The sequence below is a fragment of the Perissodus microlepis genome, chromosome 10 (genome assembly GCF_051167445.1).
Source record: "Perissodus microlepis isolate ML-2025 ecotype Zambia chromosome 10, ASM5116744v1, whole genome shotgun sequence".
Lineage (NCBI taxonomy): Eukaryota > Metazoa > Chordata > Actinopteri > Cichliformes > Cichlidae > Perissodus > Perissodus microlepis.
The window spans coordinates 31,684,567-31,695,045 of NC_140470.1; the positions used below are offsets into that span (position 1 = coordinate 31,684,567).

General features: G+C 39.7%; 1 pseudogene across 1 annotated transcript; it reads left to right on the forward strand.

Annotated features, from left to right (window-relative positions):
* The first annotated feature begins 667 nt into the window (after nucleotides 1-667).
* LOC146379674 (complement C1q tumor necrosis factor-related protein 3-like) lies at nucleotides 668-7,144 on the forward strand (annotated as a pseudogene). The gene is made up of 5 exons (XR_014801454.1): nucleotides 668-959; nucleotides 4,300-4,310; nucleotides 4,427-4,487; nucleotides 5,923-6,054; nucleotides 6,158-7,144. The product of XR_014801454.1 is annotated as a complement C1q tumor necrosis factor-related protein 3-like (transcript).
* The last annotated feature ends 3,335 nt before the right edge of the window (nucleotides 7,145-10,479 follow it).

Below are 10,479 nucleotides of genomic sequence, written 5' to 3' on the forward strand. Positions count from 1 at the left end.
GCCAAAGGAGATGTCATTAGTAACTGAGCTTTCCAGATATTCTGAAATAGCTGCAACAGTGAAGCTGCGAGTCACAAATCCCCCCCCCCTCTCTCTCTCTCTGTGTGTGTCTGTGTGTGTGTGTGTGTGTGTGTCAGAAAGACATGCAGCTGATTTCCTGTAACCATAGAGGTGCTGAGGTCAGTGTGTTGGGGTTCTTCGTATTGTTGAATTGTACTTTGGTTCTTTCAACAAGCTCGACAAACAAACGTTTGCTCTGTTTGTGAAGCTGACACGATCAAACCAGCATTCAAAAATAGTTTCATCTTTTTATGACTGTTTTAAAATAAATATCTGCTTCCTGTGTGAAAAGGCCTTGAGTCAGTGAGTTCTTCTAAAAGATCTACGGCATCAACCTTTCAGCCTTCCAGTAAATATTTTTAAGCCTGGTTTTTGCACCAGGAAACTCAGAATGCTGTTAAACATCAGAGTGGGTCATGGACGCTAACGCTAGTGTTAGCTGATAAGTCCCAGCTCCGCATGTATATATGCATGAACTCTGCGTACACAGTTAACTGCAGAGAGTTCAAAGGAGAACATCTCTACATTCCTGCTCTGTTTACATGGCCCGGTTCAGTCCTGCAGTCAAAGTCTGATTCTGGTCCTGCGGCTCTGCAGTGTGTGAGGTGGAGGATGAGGGGACATGTGGGGCAGTAAGCTCCTCATTCACGCCTCTTTTCCCCTCGTTATAAAACTCTCAGATTAACAGATGACAGTTATACAGCAGGTTTCTGTTGACAGAATGAAGACCATCATGTTTCTCCCATTTTTGCTTCTGGTCTGCTCTGTGTCAGCAGATCAGACTGAGACTGCAGGCCAACAGTCCAGTACACAGGACATCCACGCTGTGCTGAGAGAGCTGACCGCCTCATTGGCTGTGCAGAATGAGCGGATCACTGTCCTACAGAGAGAGAATCAAGGTACAGTTTCATACATCAATGTGACTTCAGAAATATCCAGAAGATCAGAAACAGGAATGACCAACATTCATGGTTATGTGTTTTCTTATGAGACTCAACATTTTTATCACAGGAATATTAATGATGCAAGGAAACAAATTGCTTTAAAGAGCCGGTAAAGAAGCTTAAAGAGGTGGAGACAGAAAACTGAGACTGATCAGCTGAAGCTGCAGTCAAAAGAGATTGTAGTGAAACCATCATGGAGCTGTAAATATATCCTCCTAATGATGTGTGATATTAAAATGTTTTTTTACATGTTTGATTGTAAAAGTATAAAACTTTAAAACATCTTAAGATTTTATAGCAGAACCAAAAACATCTCTTTTCATCTCAGCATCAGGAACTGACTGGAATGTGTTTATAATGAAACAGCTCACAGCTCCTCTTCATGGCAAACTCTTCAAACCAAATACTTCAACATTTACTTAAACAGCAGTTTCTGTGTTGATGCAAACTTTCGAATCATCATTTAAAGTCCGTGTTTGTGTTGTAGCGCCCCCTGGAGGTGGAAGCTCACTAACCGATTCAAAGATTCAAGATTTAAGGATTGAAAGTGTTCATTGTCATGTGTACAAAGCAAATCATTTCTTTGTGCAATGAAATTCTTTCTCTGCTGTCCACACACATGCCGGTTAATATGTACAAATAGATAAAATACAAATAGCAGGAATAAATAAGTGGAGACCAAAAAAAAATTGATGCGTTAAATAGATTTATGTGCAAAAGAGCTATGAGCTTAATATGCTGGTTTGATATGTGAGATGACCTGATGTGCAAAAATTACTATTACTGTTCAAAATATTTCAGCTGTTCAAGAGTCGGATAGCAGTGAAGGAGGAGTTGTTGAGTCGGGATGTTCTGGATTTCATAGTTCTGAGCCTCCGACCCGAGGGCAGAAGAGTGAACATGTCGGGTGTGTGTGGGGTCTTTGCAATAGTTACTCCCTTTTTACACATGTTTCTTTCTACGCTGTGATATCCTTGTCAATTTTCTTGGTATTTATTTATAATCGCGTCTGTTAATCCTTGATATTTATAATTGAGTGATCTGTATATATTAGTGCTACTTTTATGCTAACATTATGTATTGTCTGGAGTTTAGTCTGTTACTGTTACTATTTTTAGAATTTCTTCTTGGAGAATATGTAACCCAATCATTTCCTTAGGGATTAATAAAGTATTCTGATTCTGAGTGTTTCATGATACATGACCTGCCATCAGTGTTGGGCAAGTTACTTTGAAAAAGTAATAAATTATAGTTACTAGTTACTTCTTTAAAAAAAAGTAACTCAGTTAGTAACTGAGTTACAAGATTCTAAAAGTAATTAAATACTTGAAAAGTAACTATTGCGTTACTTTAAAAAAAACGTTTAACCCTCTGGGGTCCAGGGTATAATTGGCCATTTTAACTACTTTTGATGTTTCCTCCACATTTTACCTTTAAAAATATTTATTTGCCTTGTTTGGTCTCATCCTTTTCAGCACAACCTCACGCGTCTGAATTTACAGTTATGTTTTCATTTTGACAAACTGTATTAACACAATTGATCTAAAATCAGACAAAAAACATCAAATCAGAGTAGAAAAAGTTATATTTTTTACTGTAACAACCACAAACATGTTTAATGATCATATTTCATAACTTTAAATGCAAATATAAATTGTCAATTTTAAAATCATATGCACAAGTTTTGCAAACAACAAAGTTATTTGCATCCATTTACCTTTTACCTTGATTTTTTTAAATAACCATTTTCAGAACAATCAGCTGTTCTGCATTCAATAAGATGCCGCACAAATTATTTGTGCCACTCCAAAAAAAATACTTCTGTCCACTATAAAGGAGAACATCACAGCCTGATACCTGCAGGTCTGACAGCAGCAGGTGTGTCACTCCTGTTTCTACCTGGAGACAGCAGTCGCCTCATTGTTCTGACACACAACACAAAACTATCCACAACACTACACACTAACTACACAAGACAACACATTAACTACACCAAACACGCTAAACGTCACAAATCTCTCACATCTCAAAACTCGCTCTCTCTCTTTCTGCTGTCTCTCTCTCTCTCTTCCTAAACAACCAAATGTCATGTTGCCATATCATTTTTTGATTGGTCGACATGGTGCATTTTTCCACCAACACAAACGGGCTGTTTTATGTTTTGTTTTTTTATTTCTTGCTCATAAGCAGAGAGGTCTCGCTGCGCTGTCCTTAGACAGTAAGAGTGATGAAACTATTGAGGAAAAGATGCTGCGTATATCTTGTTTATCATGACTCTGGTTTTACGTGGCCACACAGTTTATAAACTGGTATATGTCACCTTGTTGCTTTGTCTTTAAGTGGTCATGTGATTGTCTTACCACGACTACTTTATTCTTCCTCAGTCAAACAGCAGCACTCATGCGATTGTTTTGCCCCCTGAGCTCCAGGTGTTGTGCCAGACAGTGATCGTGATCACCGTCCGCGGGAGCGCAGCTGCTTAAAGCTGTAGCGTCCAGATTACTTACAGCTACTTCCGTGCAGCTGATATAAGGTGCGGTAAACTGAACACAGCTTCAGTCGTCTGTTTGTTGAAAAATAGTAACGGAGCGCATTTTCTTCTTAGTAACGGTAACAGCGTTGTAACGATAGGAATAGTAATTAGATTACTCGTTACTGAAAAAAGTAACGCCGTTATTCCCATCACTGCCTGAAATTATCCAAAGACACATCTGCTTACCTTCATCTTTTGCTCGTTTCTCCTCCTCTTCTTTTCTCTTTTTTCTAAACTGAGCACCTGATGGCTTTGAACTTTTCTTGTCCATCTTCCACTGGTTTTCATTTTGCACTCCAGTATGAACACCCATCCCCCAACCCAAGGATCACCACAACAAAACCTAACAGACCTACACCTTAGTTCACAGATTCGCTTTGTCTAAGGTTTATTTCTGGGATTTCACACAAATCATGAATACATGATGGTCTTTGATTTACAACGTTATGAATGAAATGTGCTCTATTTGGAAGCAGCAGGCCCCTCCCCTTTTGACAGGTTGTGTGTGAGATTTAAATCATCAAACTGTAAATTATAAATTTTAAATTGTTATTGATCCCTTGCAAGGTAGAACCTAGAATCTCCCCTAGTGTGGATAAAGATGACAGAGTTTAACTGCACAGAGTTCAAATGAGAATCAGTTTGTTCAGAGATCCAGTCAAACAAGCTGCTTCTTCAACTATTCTCCACCCAGCACCTGTAGGAGGTGTGGTCCTGTGGCTCTGCAGTGTGTGAGGTGGAGGGTGAGGGGACGTGGAGGAGACCACCGCTCAGTGTAGCATGAACAGAATGAGAGTCACAGTTACTTTCTTACTTACAGATAAAAACCTGTGAATCACTGTGTGCTGTCAGTGGGATTTTTCTTTTTATTTCTATTATATTTTATCAGAACTAGCAGCAAAGCTGGAGTCAGAAGACTGAGATCGACCAGCTGAAGCAGCAGTTACAAGGTACTGTGTGGGAATCTGAAAGAGAAATGTTGCAAGATTTCTATAATTGATACATTCTTACATTTTAGAATTAATGTTATATCTTAAATCTGATATTAAATTGTATTTATGTTTGAATGTCGTAATGTTAGACACTGAAACTAAAACCTGCTCTGATCAGCTCAACATCACAAGGTGACTGGAATGTGTTACAGTTAAAGACACAACGCTGCTCAACAGTGTTGGTCAAGTTACTTGAAAAAAGTAATCAGTAACTAATTACTGATTACTTCCCCCCAAAATAATCCCGTTACTTTACTGATTACTTATTTTCCAGAGTAATTAATTACTTAGTTACTTTTTAAAAACACGATTTACAACCTGAATAGGTGATAAAGCGATAGATCTTTTTAAAACTTGTTTTATCAGTTTTAATCTTTTAACTTTATGCATCAAGCAAACATTAAATTATATGCAACATTCTCTGACTGGAAGAAATTTGTTTAACATTTAAACCTATTTTCTGCACATTCCAGCACATAAAATAATTTTTTGTGTGTGTTTACACTCAGTCTTTCAAATAGATGCAAGTAAAACACAGCAGAAAATAAATAAAGTCAAAGACTAGCGGTCCTGTTGCTCTATTTTCACCTGTTAAGCAGGAGTGGGGTAGGCGGAGGTTTACCCTGGTGCAGGTGAGCCGCAGCGGTCAGTGGAAGAATCCGCGAGTTTCTCTGTGAGTTTCCCATTACGTCGTAGCTACTCGGTGCTTGCTTGGAAGTTTAGGGTTTTTTTCGCTGTAAAAAGAAGTTTTCTTCCCACGCACGACGGACACTAATGTTTTTGTCACTTTTTAGGGAATCAAACTCAAAGTAAGGTCAGTACTTCCACGCTTTAAACGCTGCAGCTCATACTCTCTCCTGCACTCGATATATGATCCATTGTTGATCTGCACACAGCTGTTGTCACAAACTTCGCACTCGCTTACGTCACTGTCATGAGACATTCTCGCAAAAAAGTCAGTAGTAACGCAGTAACGCAGCGTGCTTACAGGATGTAATCCATCTCTGCTGCTCAAATCAATTTCTGTGAACATCTGAAGCTGTATTCGTGCTGTAGCGCCACCTTCAGACAGAAGCCAACAAACTCTGGAGGATCAACATATATCAGTGCTATAAATCTGTTCACAAGGTGGCGCTACTGTGTTTGAAAATCTTTAGTACCAACAATATTTTGTATTTCTTCCACATGATATCTGAGGGCAAAGCTTCAAACTAATCACCTGCTGACACAGTATGTGGATTATCCAGTGTTTGATTTCTTATGTGACAGTGAAACGCTTTCAACTGTCAAACATTTCTTTCATTGGAGATTAAAGTTTTTGTCATGGTCACTTTAATGGGAAGAGTCTAACTCTACAACAGGAAGTTTAAAATGACATTTCTCTCTCTCTCAGTCAAACAGGTGGCTTTCTCAGCCTCTCTGCTGGATCAAGGTGAAGGAAATACTGGACCCTTTAATGACCACACTACTCTGATCTTCAAACATGTTGTCACAAACATTGGAAGTGCCTACAACCCATACACAGGTAATAACACTGAATGTCACTTCTCAGCTATGTTGATGTCAGACTGACGTTCCAGATGTTCTAACAGCTGATTTTCCTTTTAACAAAAACAAATGTCCCACAGGTATTTTCACTGCACCAGTGAGAGGAGCCTACCACTTTGAGTGGACCATAGTTGGTCATGGAAACATTGTTGCAGGTGCTTTCTTGTTGAGGAATGGGGAGCAAATTTCTATTGCATATGAAAATCCAACATCTGGTACAGTGAGCGCCTCTAATGGAGCCTCACTGCTTCTAGAGGTTGGAGATCAGGTGTTTGTACGTCTATTGGCTAGTGCAAGGATATTTGACAGTCAAAGTCATCATAACACCTTCAGCGGTCATCTGATCTTCACCATGTGAGAGGTGTGACAGCTCCAACACTTCCTGTTTGGACTGTCCGCTGTGGGCGGAGCTTAGACATTTTTAGAAGTAAAACAGGAAGTAAATCACCTGCTGGAATCAGTTTCTTGCTCTCTCTCTCTCTCTTTCTGGTTGGGTTCTAGTTTTGTGTTTATTTGTTTCTACTTCTCCTCTGATTCTACTGACTCAGATAATTTACTTCTTCTTCTTATCTTTGATTCAAATCAATCCAGTTAAATGCTCAGTGATTCTCTTCTCTTTGTCCTTTCTTTGAGTCGGCTCTTCATAAAGTGCTGCTCCTCCATTAGGTCATGACTATTTACTACAAGTTGATAAACTGCATCATTTTTTATTGGCTCCACTGTCCTGTGTTGGTCAGTCTGTTATTTTGGTGACTGCTGGCCCACATGTTTGCTTTTAACTGGAGTCTTTCCTGTTAAGTTGAGCAAAATCCAACAGTTCCTCTTTTTCTCTTCTTTGATAATCATGCAGGTGTTTTTCTTCAACTCTTAACAGATGTTAAACTTAATCTGACCATCATGATAAAAATGTAAACAGCTGATTTAGTTTGATATAAAAATGTGTGTCAGTGCTGTGGAGGAATGTTTCCTTATTTCCTTTCATCTGAATCCAGACACAGATAACTGACTGTAAACTTACTCACATTCATTTCTTTCAATTCTTTAGTTTCAAAATAAAAGCGTCATTGAACTCACGCTGTGGATTTCTTTATGTGTGTTTCATACATGGAGCAGAGATCAAACCTACACATGCTGGGAGTTACTATCACAGGTAAAGTGACACCTGAGGGGTGACCTATGAAGTGAGATTAGTGGTTTAGCGAGCTACGTCGAGCTGAAACTGGCTAAATTACTACGGTAATGTCTGCTGAACACATGACTGGTCATGAGCTGATTATGTTGTGAGCTTAGGCTTAAAATCTTGTGGAAGCTTCTAATGTTTCTTTGGAAATATTGGATGGAGAGAACATTCAGAGGCTGACGTGATCGATTGGGATTTCCTGATCTGCCTGAGAAATACAGATTCTCAGCAGGACAGAGAGAGTACACTAACATCAAAACCTAGTAAAAGAAATATACTGCTTGTGTGAATGGCGTGTGTTACTGTTTTAAACAAAGTGAATCCATCCACAGGAAATAACGTCTGTACTGTGTCACTGATGGAGAACATGAACCTTCTCTTGAGTCTATTTTCTGTAATAATCATGTTTGTTCATGCATATCTTTGAATTTCCTGTAATATTCAAAGATATGCATGAACAAACATGGCTGCATGTTCAGAGCCTGAAAGATAGAAGAGGATAGAAGTTAATGCACTATGTTATCATACGTGTCCATTGAGGATTGATGAAATCAATCATATCATATAATATCATATATAAATATCATATAGCAGACAAATGCAATGATATTTGAGAAGTGAAATGAAGTTTATAGGATTTACAGAAAGTGTGCAACAGTTACTTAAACTAAATTAGGCAGGTGCATAAATTTGGGCAACCTTGTTGTTTTAGCACTAATTATTGGAACATAAAATTTGTTTGGTAAGCTCATTGACCCTTGACCTACATACACAGGTAAATCCAGTCATGAGGAAGGGTATTTATGGTGGCCAATTGACCCTGTGCACGAGAAAATGCTAACTTCCTGGTTTGAGACCGGATGTGGGGTTGTACATTTCCGGTAGCTTTACTTTGCAGTCAATCGCTACTGCGAAGATATCCTCCAAAATCATGTCCAAAACTCGAAAACGGAAAGATCGCGTTAAGTTACAAAGAGCAGAAGGTGGGAACACTCACCACTGTTGTGTCATAAAAAAATCGAATGATCAATTTTGACGTTTAAAGAGTTTAGATCGATCAGTTGTTTACATCACTCAACACAAGCAGAACTGCATCACTGCAGCAGAAGACACATCGTCCACATTCAGAAGCACATCTCTGTATAGTGACTGGTCTTGTGATTTAAACAGGCAAACGTTCAGCATTCACACTACAGGTGAACAATAGTCAAACCAGATGTTTCCTCCGTTATGTCGATATCGGCTAGTCAAGTACACACCTACACAGCATGTTAACAAACCATGAAAAAAGCCACACAAAAAGTGAATGATTGCTGGTAAGGGTTTCTATACATTAGTATTTACGAAGGGTATGTTGTGACTTACCTTCAAAATCACAGCGGTCCCTCGCTATAACACGATTCACCTTTCACCTCGCTGTTTCGCAGATTTTTTAGTGCAAGTTTGCATGCTTATTTTTTACATCACATTGTCCTGCGTCCTGATCGCTGCAGACGATCTCCTCCGTGACGTCTCTCCTGTACAGTACAGAATCGCTGCATCGATCGCTAGCAGTGTGACTCTGAAGTGCAGTACTGTATGTCCACGATGTCCACGATACGTTTTGCACCGTCAAAAAATAAAATTGGCTACTTGATTTCACCTATCGCTGGTTATTTTTAGAACATAACACCCGATAAACGAGGGACAGCTGAGAAATATAACATTTGAATCCCTTTTCTCTTTTGCTCTGAGGCGCGGGGGGAAAATATCGACAAGTCGATGAACATCATTTACAGATATATTGGGTAAATGCCCAAGACATCTATAGAAATGTAAATCGCCGCTTGATTCATTCAACTTTAACTTGTTTTGGACCGTAAACAGGGCGCGAATAGGACACCGGAAACAAAGCTCCCCACAGGAGTTTCCGCACCGGAAGTAGCATATGCTAACGTGCACATAGTCTATTGCAAGTTCTTCTTCTCTTTGCATCTTCTCTCGAGAGTGGCTACATGGGAGCCTCAAAACAACTCTCAAATGACCTGAAAACAATAATTGTTCAACATCATGGTTTAGGGGAAGTATATAAAAAGCTATATCGGAGATTTCAGCTGTCAGTTTCCACTGTGAGGAACACAGTGAGGAAATGGAAGACCATAGGGACAGATCTAGTTAAGGCCAGAAGTGACAGGTCAAGGAAAATCTTGAATAAGCAGAGGCAACAGATGGTGAGAACAGTCACAGTCAACCCACAGACCAGCTCCAAAGACCTGCTGCATCATCTTGCAGCAGATGGAGTCGCTGTGCATCGTTCAACCATTCGGCGCACTTTACACAAGGAGATGCTGTATGTGAGAGTGATGCAGAGGAAGCCTTTGCTCCGCCCACAGCACAAACAGAGCCGCTTGAGGTTTGCTAAAGCACATTTGGACAAACCAGCTTCATTCTGGAATAAGCTGCTGTGGACTGATGAATTAAAATTGTGTTTTTTAGATATAACAAGAGGCACTATGCATGGAGGAAAAAGAACACAGCATTCCAAGAAACACACCTGCTACCTACAGTAATATGTGGTGGTGGTTCCATCATGCTGTGGGGCTGTGTGGCCAGTGCAGGGACTGGGAATCCTGTCAAAGTTGAGGGACACATGGATTCCACTCAGTATCAGCAGATTCTGGAGACCAATGTCCAGGAATCAGTGACAAAGCTGAAGCTGCGCCGGGGCTGGATCTTTCAACAAGACAACGACCCGAAACACTGCTCAAAGTCCACTGAAGCATTCATGCAGAAGAACAAGTACAACGTCCTGCAACGTTCATCTCAGCCCAGACCTGAATATTATTGAAGATCTGTGGTGTGAGTCAAAGAGAGCTGTCCATGCTCGGAAGCCATCAAACCTGAATAAACTAGAGATGTTCTGTAAAGAGGAATGGTCCAAAATACCTTCAACCACAATCCAGACTCTCATTGGGACCTACAGGAAGCGTTTAGAGGCTGGAATTTCTGCAAAAGGCGGATCTACTAAATATTGATTTCATTTCTTTTTTTGTGGAGCCCAAATTTATGCACCTGCCTGATTTTGTTTAAACAATTCTTGCACACTTTCTGTGAATCCAGTAAACTTCATTTCACTTCTCAAACATCACTGTGTGTCTCCTACATGATATATTTAACTGACATTTTTTATTGTCACAACCAACGATTTATACAGGAAAATAATGACTATTAACAAGGTTGCCC